We start from the raw sequence: 15,981 nt of genomic DNA, 5'->3' as shown, positions 1-15,981 counted from the left end.
TTGTTTCGGTCCTTCAATTAGCATACTCATGTGAATGTACTTCCTCTTCATGCACAACCAGGGGGGAAGGTTGTACATCCACACAAACACAGGCCAGGTGCTATGTGTGCTTCTCTGGCTGCCAAACGGATTGACTCCATCGGTGCTCACGCCCAGCACGATGTTCCTTGGATCGTTCCCAAATTCTAGGTCTTCGAAGTTCAACGCTTGCCACTGGCTCGCATCCTTAGGGTGACTCAGCACCTTGTCTTTTTTATCTATCTCCGGATCATTTGCGTCATCTTCTCGCTTCTTCTCCTCCCGATCCGCGTGCCAACGCAGGAGCTTTGCTACCTTAGGGTCCGCGAAATACCGCTGCAGATGAGGAGTGATCGGAAAGTACCACACCACTTTTCGAGGAGCTTTCTTCCTCTTCTTGTATCGAGTGACGCCGCACACCGGACATATGGTAGACTCCGCGTGCTCATCCCGATAAATGACGCAATTGTTCATGCACACATGGTATTTCACGTGCGGTAAATCCAGAGGACACACGATTTTCTTCGCCTCCTCCAAACTGGTCGGGCACTTGTTCCCCTTGGGAAGACGTTCGTGCCAGAATGACATGTTCTCATTGAAGCATGCGTCGGTCATTTTGTCTTTTACCTTCATCTCCAGAGCCATGAGCGTTACTTTCAGGCGGGTATCCTCGGGCCTGCATCCTTCATACAACGGAGTAACCGCGTCTAACTCAAGTTGATCCATCTTGGCTTTCTCTCGGGCGGCAGCTCTTGCGTTATCCGTCTGCTTGAGAAGCAGCTCTTGAATATGAGGGTCCTGCACCCAGCCCATCGATGGTCCAGCGTCGTCTGCTCCGCCGGCATCATCATCTTCATGATCATGCCCGTCGTCTGCTCCGGCATCTTCCTCATCATCATGTCCTGCATCTTCTACATGATGACTGTGTACAGCATCACCGTCGTGATCATCTCCTGGGGATTCTTCATCTTCTCGCCTGCCCGAGCCGCGGTGGTTGTCTTGCTGCCCTTCCTCATTTCTTGCCCGGCCCCCATGGACGACTTCGTAGTCATCTTCATCACCTTGCCACCGATAGCCATCCATGAAACCACGCAAGAACAGGTGGTCCCGCACCTGCCAGGATTCCGGGTCAGCAATAAGGCTCTTCAGCTTGCATCTTCGACACGGACATCTTATCTCCGTCTCGTTCTTTTGAAGCATCTCGGCCTTCGCGGACCTCAAAAACCTATTCACGATGCCTTCGGTCATCATGCGGACCATGGTCGCCTGCGGGGTAGAGCAAAACGATATTTTAGAACCAAGAAAAAATTTGGCATGACTTTCCCTAAAAATAGGACCAAAAAGAATGCTTAATGCCAAAATTCTCGCCGAAACGGAAATGAATCAACATTCCGGCAAAATATTGGCAACTATCGCATTTCAAATACCGGTACACCTCCAAACACAAACACATATGCAACACCACAAACATATGCAACACCACGAACATACATAGATCTAGTTGGGCCATAAAAAGTGCATGTGCACATTGTTGTAGGGAGAACAACATAAATATAGCTTCCCCCTTACTTACCTATCAAAACAAGGTAATTTAACCACTTAAATTGAATGAATCTATGGTGGAAATGAGGTGAAAAAGAGGAGGCACCCGAGACAAGGAGGAGGTGGAGGGAATGAAGTGGGGAGAAAGTGAGTGTGGGTAGGAGAGGCTGTCCAAAATATCTTGTTGCTGCCCACTTACTAATGGCGCACCAACTCTAAATGCGCCATTAGTAATCCAGGTTACTAATGGCGCACCTTCTGGTGGTGCGCCATTAGTATGTTTGGACAGGCGCACTAGTTAAAAAAAACTTTTGATACTAATGGCGCACCCTGGGCCAGGTGCGCCATTACTAGTTACAACTAGTAATGGCGCACTGTGTCTGGATGCGCCATTAGTATGTTTGGACAGGCGCACTAGTTAATTTTTTTTTGATACTAATGGCGCACCCTGGGACAGGTGCGCCATTACTAGTTACAACTAGTAATGGCGCACTGTGTCTGGATGCGCCATTAGTATGTTTGGACAGGCGCACTAGTTAAATTTTTTTTTGATACTAATGGCGCACCCTGGGCCTGGTGCGCCATTACTAGTTACAAGTAGTAATGGCGCACTGTGTCTGGATGCGCCATTAGTATGTTTGGACAGGTGCACTAGTTAATTTTTTTTTTGATACTAATGGCGCACCCTGCGCCTGGTGCCCCATTAGTAGTTTCAACTCTAATGGCGTATCAGAAGGTGGTGCGCCATTAGTATATACTAATGGCGCACCGCTTTCTGGTGCGCCATTAGTGTCAATCCCATCTATAGCCCTTTTTCTAGTAGTGTCGAGACCCGCTCGAGGCGGCGCTGCAAGACCTGGAGCGCCCATACCCGAAGACGCCGATGCCGAGACGCTGGAGGCGCGCTGCATCCAGCTCGTCAAGAGTGCCAACAGGCTGGCCAGCATGAGACGCCTTTCAGAGGCCTACCAGGGTGAGATGGACCGTGCTGTTGGCGGCACGCCGGCTCCTGGTGGGCCTAGCCACATTGGCGCGACCCGGAAACGCAGCGCGGCCATTGCCAGCATGTTCGGGGCAGATCGCCCCATGTACACCACGCCCGCGGAGAACATACGAGCAGCCCAGGCGGCAGCAGCCGAGCTATACAAGCTCGAGGGCGACGAGCGCCGCCACATGACAGAGCGCGTCCAACAGCTCATTGATGCGGCTGCCGAGCAGCAAGAAGCCGGCTGCCGCGCTAAAGCACCCAACCGGCGGAACGACGACCCGCCTCCTCACCGAGATCAGGGCATGGCATCCCGGACGCCGACTGGTGGCGTCCGCGATAGAAGAGACAAGGAGCCGGCTGCCAGCCGCAGCCGGACTTGCATCACCATCGAGCGCGACCAAGACGGCCGCCCAAGAGCAGTGGAACGACGGGACGACTGTCCGCCTCCCCCTCCCCGTAGGGAGAGCCGCATTTCCCCATCGCCTGTTGACCACCCGACACTTGGCGACCGCCTTGGCCGCCGGGAAGGAGTCAGAGAAAATGATGCCCGCCACCGGATCGAGCGCCTCAACCGATCCCTGGCGCTAGAAGAAGAAGACACATTGGGTCTGCCTTGTTTTGGCCCCCGCATCCGAGATGAACCCTTCCCCAAAGGGTTCACGCTCCCAAGAGATACGCCCAAGTACACTGGCTCCGTGAAGCCGGAAGACTGGCTGGTTGACTACTCCACAACCGTCAGCATCGCAGCAACAAGCGCGTTGCCGTGAAGTATGTTCCGCTCATGCTCCAAGGCACCACCCGGACATGGCTGAACAGCCTGAAGCCCCGCAGCATCAACAGCTGGGTTGATTTCACCGAAGCTTCCATCCGCAACTTAACAAGCACGTACAAGCGGCCGCCCAAGCCTCGCCAACTCTCCTTCTGTGTCCAAGGCCCCAACGAGTGAACTCGCGACTACCTCATGCGTTGGGCCGAGCTGCGCAACTCTTGCGATGGCGTGCACGAGGTGCAGGCCATCAAGTACTTCACTGTCGGGTGCTGAGAGGGCACCCTCCTCAAGCACCGGCTTTTCTACGACGAGCCGGCGACCCTCGACGAATTGCTGATCATAGCAGACAAGTATGCCACGGCCGACTCCTCCATGAAGGCGGAGATCCAAGTTGATGCATCTGGCAAAGTGGCTCCTCAAGCTCCTCGGACTCCGGCTGGTGACACCAGTCAGCGTCAGCAGTAGAAAGACAACAAGCGCAAGGCCACACAGCCGGTTTCCAGAAGCCGACAGGTGGTGATAGTTGAAGACCAACAACCGGAAGGGCAGCCTCTACCCAAGCGTCAGAAGGGCGGCAAGCCCAACTGGTTGCCCGCCTTCTCGTACGAGCAGACCCTCGATGCACCCTGCAAGTTTCACAGCGGAGCGAAGCCGTCCAACCACACCACTCGGAAATGCCACTGGTTCACCAGGATCGCCAAGGGTGATGGACTCCTGCCTCCTCCGCCAGCCGGCCCACCGCCTCCTCCTCCCCAGCAGCCGGCGGTCCGGCCAGTCGGTGCAATACAAGATGACTATCCTGAAGAACACGGAGCTTATGTCGTGTTCACCAGCGTGGCCGATGACAAGCATAGCAGACGGCAGCAGCAACAAGAAGTAAATGCAGTAGCATCAGAGACCCCCGAGTTCATGCATTGGTCTGAGAAGCCCATCAGCTGGAGCAGAGCTGACCACCCGGAGGTGATGCCCTCTCCCGGTTCTTATGCTCTGGTCTTGGATGCTACCTTCGCCACGGAGAGGCGGGCTGCTCGCTTCTCCCGAGTTCTGATAGATGGCGGCAGCAGCATCAACATCTTGTACCGAGACACTATGGAGAAGTTGGGAATCAAGCAGAGGCAGCTTCAGCCCAGTCGGACTGTATTCCATGGCATAGTTCCTGGCCTTTCCTGCTCACCAATTGGCAAGACCCAGATAGACGTCCTCTTTGGAGACAAAGATCACTTCCGCCAAGAGCCAGTCTGGTTTGAGTTGGTGGACCTTGAGAGCCCCTACCATGCGCTACTTGGCCGCCCTGCTCTGGCCAAGTTCATGGCGGTCCCCCACTATGCTTACCTCAAGATGAAGATGCCGAGCACCAAGGGAATCCTGACCATAGTCGGGGAATACAAGAAGTCGTCCACCTGTGCAGCAGACAGCAGCCGGCTAGCCGAGTCCCTCGTAATCGCAACAGAGAAGCGGCTCCTTCACCGGGTTGTGGCAATGGCAGGCAAGCAGACGAAAATGTCCCCCAACCCCAAGGAGTCGGAAGCCGAGGGCTCGTTCAAGCCGGCCAAAGAAACAAAGAAGATACCCTTGGACCCGGAGCACCCGGAGAGGCACGCTATCATAGGTGCAAACCTTGACAACAAATAGGAAAGCGAGCTCGTCGATTTCCTCTGTGAGAATCGGGACATCTTTGTATGGTCTCCCAAGGACATGCCGGGTGTTCCGACGGATTTCGCCGAGCACAAGCTACATGTCCGACCTGATGCCAAGCCAGTCAGGCAGCCCTTGCGCCACCTGTCAGAAGAGAAGAGAAGAGTCGTTGGAGAAGAGAGAGCCCGCTAGCAGCCGGCTTCATTATGGAAGTGTTCTTCCCAGAATGGTTAGCCAACCCAGTCCTTGTGCTAAAGAAGAATAAGAAGTGGCGCATGTGCATCGATTATACCAGCCTCAACAAAGCTTTCCCCAAAGATCCCTTTGCCCTGCCAAGAATTGACCAAGTGATAGACTCCACAGCCGGATGCAAGCTGTTGAGTTTTCTGGATGCATACTCAGGGTATCATCAGATCAAGCTGAACCCGGCCGACAGGTTGAAGACTGCCTTCATCACGCCATTTGGAGCCTTCTGCTACCTGACCATGACGTTCGGCTTGAGGAACGCCGGTGCCACATTTCAGCGTTGCATGCAGAAGTGTCTCCTCAAGCAACTCGGCAGAAACAGCCACGTCTATGTGGACGATGTTGTGGTGAAGACGGAGAAGCGTGGCATGCTGCTAGAAGACCTCAAGGAGACCTTTGAAAATTTGCGCCGCTTTCAAATCAAGCTCAACCCGAAGAAATGTGTCTTGGGAGTACCAGCCGGCCAGCTTCTTGGCTTCCTGGTCTCAGAGCGCGACATAGAGTGCAACCCTGTGAAGATCAAGGCCATCGAGAGGATGGAGGTACCCACCCGACTGCTGGATGTGCAAAAATTCACCGGCTGCTTGGCATCCATCAGCCGTTTCATCAGTCGGCTGGGCGAGAAGGCTCTTCCCCTGTACCAGCTTATGAAGAAGACCACTTTTTTCGAGTGGAACGACAAGGCGGATGAAGCTTTTCTCCAGCTCAAAAAGATCTTGACAACTCCGACTGCTAACGAGCCCATGCTTCTCTACATCGCCGCCACCAGCTGGGTGGTCAGCACAGTCATAGTTGTGGAGCGGAAGGAAGATGGCAAAGCACTACCGGTCCAGAGGCCGGTATATTACTTGACTGAAGTATTGTCCGCCTCCAAGCAGAACTACCCCCATTATCAGAAGATGTGCTACGGCGTGCACTTCGCCGCCAAGAAGCTGAAGCCGTACTTTCAAGAGCACCCAATCACTGTTGTCTGCACTGCTCCACTTGCTGAGATCATTGGAAGCCGAGATGCTTCAGGCCGAGTGGCTAAATGGGCCATAGATTTGGCCCCCTACACCATCTACTATTAGCCTCGCACCGCCATCAAGTCACAAGAACTGGCAGACTTCCTCGTCGACTGGGCCGAGACCCAGTACCTGCCGCCAGCGACGGACTCCACCCATTGGCGAATGCACTTTGATGGTTCTAAGATGCACCGGTCTAGGAGTTGGCATCGTTCTCACCTCTCCCAAAGGCGACAAGCTTAGATATGTGTTGCAAATCCACTTTGCCGCCTCCAACAATGTAGCTGAATACGAAGCACTCATACACGGGCTCCGGCTTGCAAAGGAACTCGGCATTCGCCGGATCCTGTGCTATGGAGACTCCGACTTGGTGGTCCAGCAGTCGTCAGGCGACTGGGACGCCAAGGATGCAAATATGGCAAGCTACCGCTTACTTGTCCAGCAACTCGGTGGATACTTTGAAGGGTGCGAGTTCCTCCATGTGCCACGAAACGACAACGAGCAAGCAGATGCTCTGGCACGGATCGGCTCCACCCGGCAAGCAATACCAGCCGGCGTCGCCTTACAACGCCTCCTCAAGCCGTATGTCAAGCCGTCACCAGAATCAGACTCCATCTTTGTGCCGGCTCCTCCCGAAGCAGTCGGATTCGACTTGAGAGCCCCAACAGCCGGCACGGGGACTTCGGCAGGCGGCTCGGGGGCTGTAGCAGTCGCACCCGACCCGGGGACTGCAGCAGTCGGTCCGGGGACTTCATCGACATAGCAAGCGGCAGCCGACTCCAACCCACCGCCTCCCAGCCCAACTGCCCTCGTGCAAACTGCAGTTCTGGCAGTCAAAGAAATAGCAGCACCTTCATGGGCGCAACCCATCCTCAACTTTCTGGCGAACAAAGAGCTGCCGACTAATGAGATCTCGGCCCGACAAGTGCAACGTCGGGCGGCAGCATACACCATCGTCAACAGAGAGCTTGTGAGGCGCAGTGTCACTAGTGTGTACCAGCGCTGCGTGGAGCCGGAGAAAGGTCAAGCAATCCTCAAAGATATCCACCAAGGCGAGTGTGGTCACCACGCGGCTTCAAGATCACTTGTTACCAAAGCTTTCCGCCATGGTTTTTTCTGGCCAACTGCTCTAGAAGATGCCAAAGACTTGGTCCAGAAGTGTAAAGGGTGCCAGAAGTTCCGCTCCAAGCCACATTTGCCGGCTTCTGCACTCAAGACTATCCCCATTGCCTGGCCCTTTGCAGTCTGGGGGCTGGACATGGTGGGACCATTCAAGACAGCATGCGGCGGCATGACTCATCTGCTTGTCGCTGTGGACAAATTCACCAAGTGGATAGAAGCAATGCCAATTAAGAAGTTAAATGGTCCGACTGCTATGACTTTCATCGCTGACATCACCATTCAGTATGGCATACCACACAGCATCATCACCGACAATGGCACGAACTTCGCCAAAGGCGCCTTGGCTCGTTTCTGCGCGACGCAGGGCATCCGACTTGACTTAGCGTCTGTTGCCCATCCGCAGTAAAACGGCCAAGTGGAGCGAGCAAACGGCCTCATTTTGTCTGGCATCAAGCCCCGACTGGTCGAGCCTCTGGAGCGTTCGGCCGGTTGCTGACTCGACGAGCTGCCGGCCATCCTCTGGAGCTTGCGCACAACTCCGAACAAGTCAACCGGCTTCACGGTTTTCTTCCTCGTGTACGGTGCCGAAGCCATCATCCCGACAGACATAGAATTTGACTCCCCTCGAGTCACCATGTACACCGAAGAGGAGGCAAAAGAAGCACGAGAAGACATCGTCGATCTGCTGGAAGAGGGCTGGCTGTTGGCACTCAGCCGGTCCACCATCTACCAGCAGAGTCTACGCCGATACTACAACCGGAAGGTCAAGCCAAGATCCTTCCAAGAGGGAGACCTTGTGCTCCGGCTGATCCAGCGAACAGCCGGCCAACACAAGCTCTCGGCACCTTGGGAAGGCCCCTTCATCATCAACAAAGTTCTGGGCAACGACTCCTACTACCTGATCGATGCTCAGAAGCCCAAAGCACGCAAAAGAGACGACTCCGGCAAGGAGACAGAGCGTCCATGGAATGCAAATCTCCTTCGAAGATTTTACAGTTGATACAGTATGTACCACGCTACCTTTTGTATTAAGTATGACCCCGAGAAGAGCTCGGGGACTACCCTCTTTTATCTATATGATAAGTATTACGCCTATGAATGTGTTATTTCATTATTCCGCCTAGCACCGGGTTCGATCAGTCGGCCCGGGGGCTCGCCGCCTTGTGCTATGTGGTGCTTCCAGCAGTCGAACAAGTAGTGTGTTGGCACCTAAACCTTCTCCTGGCAGAAGCCGCAGCTCGCAGAGCGACTGCCCGGTGGGCAGGAGTCAAAGGCAGAGAAAGGGTGTCCACATGAAAAATGGCTAAGGACCCAAAGCATGTACATAGCTCAAGCCAGCTTCCCGCCTCACCGACCGGCTGCTCAACAGCCGCCCGGCCGACTTCTACTTAACTTGCTAGCGCTCTAGTTGGCTGAGTACTTGCCCTCCCAAAAGTAGCTAAGACTTGACCCAGCCACAGTCCGAAGAGCGGCTGTCTGGCTGGCAAGATGGCAGCTAAGAGAGGGTGGCAAAGGAAAAAGCCAAGGAGCAGAAAGCAAGGAAAGTCGGAACTCAGCGAAAGCACAGATTGTGCAGAAGAATATTTACATGTCAAAAGGCCCATTGGCCAGCATTCAACAGAATTTGAAAATACACCTCGCGGGTGGAATTGTGCAAGTTTAACAAAGTTGTCAAGACTGATAAGCAGGAAAAATAAAAGTTGACGGCTTAGGGAGTAGCATAGGGGTCCGGCTGGGTGGTAGAGTCGGTGGTGCCAGTTGGTGGAGTGGACGGCTGGTCAGTCTCCGCTTGGTCGCCTCCAGCAGCAGTCGGCGCGCTCAAGCACGGCTCGTTGTTCGAGGCGCGGTCAAGCTGAGGCTGGCCGTCCGCTCCGACCTCTGGCGCATCTTCTCCGCTTTCCTCATCCTCCCCGCCTTCTCCCTCATCGCTGGAGTCGATCACCTCGGCCGAGTCCTCGTCGTCCTCTAGGTTCAGCCCAAACCACTCCGGTGGCGCCTTGGCATCATTCTCAGCCAGCTCAGGGATGAAGATGCTGGTGTTGGTGTAGTCGGCGATCGCCGCCGCCCGTTTGACAAGGTCACGCTCCACCGCCACCAGCTCTTCCTGGGCCTCCTGCCGAAACATGGTCAACTGACCTAGATTTAGCCCAGGGTACCACGCCATGACGAACTCCAAGGCCCGGCGCGCTCCAGCCCGGGCCGAGGAACCCTTCCAAGCCTCCATACGGCCGGCCGCCACCTCCAGCCAGTCGGCAGTCCGACTGGGAGTGCGCGGAGCCGGCATGTCTGGCCACAGGGCGGAGATCACTTGGGCCCCGACATGCTGAAGACGGAACAACATCCGATGAGCCGGCTGAAGGAGGAATGGATGCTGAGAAGTTGTTCACTAAGGGTCCGGGGGGCGTTGGCGGCGATCTGCGCACCTTCCGCCCTCCGCTCTTCACGATAAGCCTCAATGGCCTGGTTGGTGGTGCCAAAGTGGCCCGGGAAGAAGTCTGCTCGGGCAGAAAGCAAAGAAGCCACAAGTCAGAAGCTAGAAGCTGGCCCGATCAGAAGCCGGCAGCTCAAAGAAAGAAAAAAGAAGAATTCTTACCGTCAACCATATCTTCAATCCTGCCGAAGCCGGCAGTCAGCAACGCCTCCTTGTCGGCTCAGGCAGAGCGTTCGGTCTCAAAGTCGGCGAGGAGATTGGACTCTTTCACCTCCGCCTCCTTCTGGGCCTTCTGGAGAAGCTCCGCCTGCTCTGCCAGTTGCGTGGCCAGCCGGTCACGCTCCTGGGCAGCTTGCTGCACTCTGCCTCCTTGGCACGTAACACGGTGTCGGCTTCACCCAGCTACTGCTGTAGGACGGCGTTGGCCTCTGCGAAAGTAGAGGAAGAAAAAGACGTCAATAGTCAACAAGGAAGAAGTGCAGTTGCCGGGGAGATCCGGCCTGGCTGCTCAGCAGTCGGCCCGAATCTCGGGGACTACAGCCCGCGGGTGCGCTGTCGTGCCCCCCACAGAGAAAGAAGTTATCAAGATTCAGCAAAGAAGAAATGCAGTTGCCGGAGAGATCCGGCCCGACTGCTCAGCAGTCGGCCCGAATCTCGAGGACTATAGCCCGCGGGTGCGCCAGCGCGCCCCGCAGAGAAAGAAAACGAAGACTTACTCCGGCTATCTGACAAGTCGGCGGTCCGCTGGTCCAGCTCTCGGACGTTGGAGTTGAAGGTGGCCGCGCGAAGGTTATGATAATCCTACAGTGAAGATATCAGACAACGTTAGCACTCGGAGCTTGCCAATTAAAGTTCCAAGCCGCCTACTCAGCAGTCGGCCTGAAACTCGGGGGCTACACCCAGTGGGTGCGCTGGTGCGCCCCCATAGAGAAGTACAAGAATCAAAGATGGAGAAGTAAGAAACATACCCGAATGGCCGCTCGTGAATCCAAGAACGCCTTGTTGCAATGCTTGAGAGCGTCGGCCTCAGCTCGGAGCTTGGCCTCGACGTCTAGGACCGCCTTGTTTAAGGCTTCCGTCCCGCCTCCCCGCACGCAGTCAGCGGGCGCGGCGCTGGTCGCTTCGGCATCTGGGACTGACAAACTCGCGGTGCTGGCTTCCAGCGGTCGTGGCGCCGAAGTCGGCTTCGCGAGACGACGGCGTGTTGGTGTGTGGGCCTCAGGAGTCGGGCCCGTCACCACCTCGTTTCCAGCTGGTGGCGCCGGCGGGGCGGCCAGCTGCTTGTCTCGCGCCCCTCCAGATGGCGGTGGCGGGGGCACGGCCACGTCCGGCATGACGACATCGCCGCCTTCCCTCTCCATGATCGGGTGCTCGTCGCCGGCTCCCCCAGTCGGCGCCACGAACTCTGGTGGAGGCGGTGCTGAGTTCAAGGGAACGACGAATAGCGGCTCCTGGCGGTGCACGACTTCTTCAAGCTGTTTCTTCGCCACGGCATCAGCCTCGGCCTCCGCCAGCTTCTTCAGCGCGGCGGCCTCCGCTTTGTCTGCCTCCGCTTTGTCTGCCTCCGCCTTCTCCAGGCGGGTGGCTTCCTGCTCCTTGCGCGCTTCACGCGCATTTCGTTCTTTCGCCTCCCGGAGGTCGGCCGCAGGGTCGATTTGCCGGGTGGTGGAGGAGGTCTCCACCGACCCAATGACGGAGGCGGCGGCCGACTTCTCAAGAGAGAGCGGGGCCCTAAGTCAAGGAAAATAAAGCAAGGAAGCTTAGACAAAATCAACAAGGAAGGAAAAGCACAAGAAAAAGGCACTTACGCCGACACCATGGGAGGCGCCTTCGGGAGCTTCTGAAACTTGGCCGCCTTCATGGCGGCCTCCTTCCACCTGGTCGCAACGGTCGGGTTCTTGGCCTTCTTTGGCGCGCTGCCAACCAAGACGACGCCCTGTTTACGCTTACGCGTGCCGCCTCGAGCAGTCGGCTCGGCGGAGGGGCCCACGTCCGCCTTGCCGGTGCCTCGCGCAGGGCGTGGCTCGTCCTCCTCATCGTCATCGTCGGGCCAAGTCTTGACGCTGTCTCCTTCTTCGGAGCCACCTGCTACATCGCCACCGCCTATGCCGTCGTCCTCCAAGGCGGCCGCCCCCAAGTCAGGGTCGTCCACATCGCTCACCTTCCGGTCCGGCTGGTAGTCTCCACCCAGCCCTACGATGGCGACTGTCGCAGGAGACATATAGATCTGCGTCCAAAGGATCGACTGTTCAAGACCAAGATCAAGACCGAGACAAGTACTAAAAAGAAAAGAGCTGAAGAACTTACAGCAGGCGGCGGGTTGGCGCGGGAGTATGGCCGAAGAATCCGCTCGCCGGCAGGCCGAAGCCGCGGAGGAAGTGCGAGTGGAAGACATATATCGCACCCAACCCCCGACATATATCCTACTCATGCTTGCACTCAGTGTTGATTAATTTTAATGCATGTTCATGACTGTTGTTGCTCTCTAGTTGGTCGCTTCCCAGTCTCTTTCTAGCCTTCACTTGTACTAAGCGGGAATACTGCTTGTGCATCCACTTCCATAAACCCCAAAGTTATTCCATATGAGTCCACCATACCTTCCTATATGCGGTATCTACCTGCCGTTCCAAGTAAATTTGTATGTGCCAAACTCTAAACCATCAAATGAAATTCTGTTTTGTGTGCTCGAATAGCTCATGTATCAACTAGGGTTGTCTGTATCTTCCATGCTAGGCGGGTTATTCTCAAGAGGAGTGGACTCTGCTCCTCACTCATGAGAAAATGGCTGGTCACCGGGATGCTTAGTCCCATGCTCAAACCAAATCAAAATAATTGCAAACAAAACTTCCCCAGGACTGTTGTTAGTTGGAGGCACCCGTTGTTTCGGGCAAGCCATGGATTGATGCTTGTTGGTGGTGGGGGAGCATAAACTTTACCATTCTGCTTGGGAACCGCCTATAATATGTGTAGCATGGAAGATATCGAGATCTCTCGGTTGTTATGTTGACAATGAAAGTATGCCACTCAAAATATTATTTATCTCTATTTCAAAAATCGAGCTCTGGCACCTCTACAAATCCCTGCTTCCCTCTGTGAACGGCCTATCTATTTTCTTTTATGTTGAGTCATCATCCTCTTATTAAAAAGCACCAGTTGGAGAGCACCGCTATCATTTGCATCCATTACTATTAATTTACATTGAGTATGACTATGATTGGATCTCTTTTACCATGAATTACAATGTTTAGTCAGTCCTTGATCTTCAGAGGTGCACCGTTGTTATATGATGATTGTTTTGAGAAATTGTTGTCATCCGACACTACTAGGAAAAGGGCTATAGATGGAATGGCCACTAATGGCGCACCAGACATGTGGTGCGCCATAGCAATGGCGCACCATGTGCTGGTGCGCCATTAGTGTGAAAGACACTAATGGCGCACCAGACAAACGGTGCGCCATTAGTAACAATTTTTTTTCCAAACATACTAATGGCGCACCAGGACACAGTGCGCCATTACTAGTTCTAACTAGTAATGGCGCACTAGCCACATAGTGCGCCACTACTATATATTTTTATTTTTTATTTTTTTTGCAAAACTACTAATGGCACACCAGGGAACAGTGCACCATTACTAGCGACCCCCCTCCATCTCGATCGCTATCCCACCTCGCCAGATCCGGCCCCCCTCGCTGCCGAGCACCCCCCGCACCCTCTACCCCGCTCCACCGGGCGCCGCCGCCGACCCCCCGCACCCTCCCCCGCTCCACCGCCGCCGACGACCCACCGCACCCTTCCCTGCTCCACCGCCACCGACGACCCACCGCACCCTCCCCCGCTCCACCGCCGCCGACGACCCACCGCACCCTAGCTCCTCTGCTCCACCGCCGCCGATGACCCACCGCACCCTCCCCGGCCCGCTCCACCGCCGCCGACGACCCCCTGCACCCTCTCCGGCCTGCTCCACCGTCACAAATGAATGCTATAGCTAATTCCTCCCTCTCCCTCGCCAGTTCCCCTTCGTCCCTCTCCCCCGCGCCAGTTCCTCTCCGTCCGCTCCCAATCCGCGCCCCCGCCGCCTCCCTCTCCCCATCCTCCCCTCCGACCCCACCCCACTCTCGCCGGAGCAGCGCCGCAGGGCCGATACCAACCTCGCCCTCGCCCGCGCGCGCCGCAACCTCCGCCTCGCATTCAACAGCTACACATTCTACACCGAGGACAAGGACATGAAGAGCGATGGTTATCAGAACTCCGGGGTAACGATGGAATCCTACACCGGTAACGACAAGGACAGAGCACCCCCCGCAACCCCCGACGACCCACCACACCCTCCCCCGCTCCACCGCCGCCGAGCAACCCCCGCACCCTCTCCCCCGCACCCTGTTTTTATAAAAATTATTACTGTTTTTATAAAAAATATTACTGTTATGATTTAAACAAGTTTCAACATATTTAAACACAAATAAATATCAAACAGCATTTTAAATGCATTTTTATAAAAATTATTACTGTTTTTATAAAAAAAATATTACTGTTATGATTTAAACAAGTTTGAACATATTTAAACACAAATAAATATCAAACAACATTTTAAATGCATAAAAACAAAAATTTGGGAGCCTGGGAATCGAACCCAGGACCTCCTAGTGTGTGTGCTGCGTGCTGACCAGTCGGGCTAGTGGGCGTGTTCTGATGGAGATAGGGTTAGGTGGAAATATAACCTGAGCAGTCGGGCTAGTAATTAAAACAAAATTCTAATGGCGCACCAGGGGGCGGTGCGCCATTAGAATCGACGTACTTATGGCGCACTAGGGGGAGGTGCGCCATTGCTAACCCACTCCACTTGTTCCCCTCGCACTGTGCGTGGCCTCTCCCTCCCTCCCTCGCCAGATCCCCCACTCGACCCCAACCGTACGCCGCCGCCTCCTTGCTCCGCCCCCTCCGTCCGCCGCGCCTGCACGCCGCCGCCGCCGCCCCCTTGCTCCGCCCCCTCCGTCGCCCCGACGCGCCCATCCCGCCTGCCCCTGCCGTCCTCCGCCACCGGCCCCTGCTCTCCTTCGACCGCGGCGAGCGAGGACCCGGAAGAGCTCGGATCCCGACCGCGACCCCTTCGCCGACCCCGACCCCTCCGGCGACCAGGTACCTCTCCTCCTTCCTCCTTCCTCCCTCTCTCCACCATTCCCCATTCCCTCCCACCTGTCCAGCGCCGACTCCATCACCATCGACTGACTCCCTCGCAGTCGAGATCCGCCCCGTCGACGTCTAGCAGCCCAGCTCGACCTCCAGCCACTCCAGCTCCCTGGTGCGCCAAAAAGGTGGCAGCTCGTAGCCTCGTACATTGCTTTCAGTATGGGTGTAGAATCTCTAGCAGATAGTTCACTAGTATAACAACAATGGTCATTGTTTAGTATTTGGCACTTCTGTTTAGGTTAAAACAATGTTATTTTTTTGTTCTTTTGCAAAGATTAGAGTGTGGCAGCCCTGTAGATTGTGATTAATTACTATATGATTCAGTTCTAAATATTTTGTTTTATGATCCCAGTGCAAAGGAATTCATATTTTAGTTTACATCTGTCTATGTAGTGTGTTGTGAAGGCCAAGTTTGAGAAGTGGTGGTGTCGCAGAGCAATCCTCTCCCTTGACAGGTACAATGTCCACTCTTCCACATGTCTTAGTTTTTTAATGCAATTGCTTCATTGCCATATTACATCATTAACTGTTATATATTCCAAATCGTGCAAAACTTCAATAGGGCAAACCTTATGTGATGATACAGGTTGTTAGTTGCTACTAGAAAGTGTTGAGAGATATTAAAGCGGTGTAACAATTGCTGTCGGGTTTAGCAACTGATATCTTCTTCATCTCCTCTTGCACTGCTTACATGTAAGGTATTGTAGTTTAGGTGCTTCTTTCACCAGCTGCAAAACAATGCAGCTGGTGCTTGATGCATGTGTTAATGCTAGTAAGCTCCTGTTATGGGTCTCAAGCATGAATGTACCCCAAGATTTCTATTGGAACTGGACATGTGTTAATGCAATTAGGTGCTTCTTTCACCAGCTGCAAAACAATGCAATTTCATACGTTTTCACCAGCTGCAAAACATCATAAAAATACCATTAGGTACTTCCGTAAACACAAAAATAGAAACAATGCAAGACATGGCTTGTCTCTGATCCTCTGTTTTCTTTTTTCATTGGTTGCATTTTGATCCTAAATGTCAATCAATAA

This window comes from Aegilops tauschii, chromosome 3 (assembly GCF_002575655.3).
Source record: "Aegilops tauschii subsp. strangulata cultivar AL8/78 chromosome 3, Aet v6.0, whole genome shotgun sequence".
NCBI lineage: Eukaryota > Viridiplantae > Streptophyta > Magnoliopsida > Poales > Poaceae > Aegilops > Aegilops tauschii.
The sequence above is the reverse complement of the archived record's forward strand: the minus strand, read 5'-3'. Positions refer to the sequence as shown.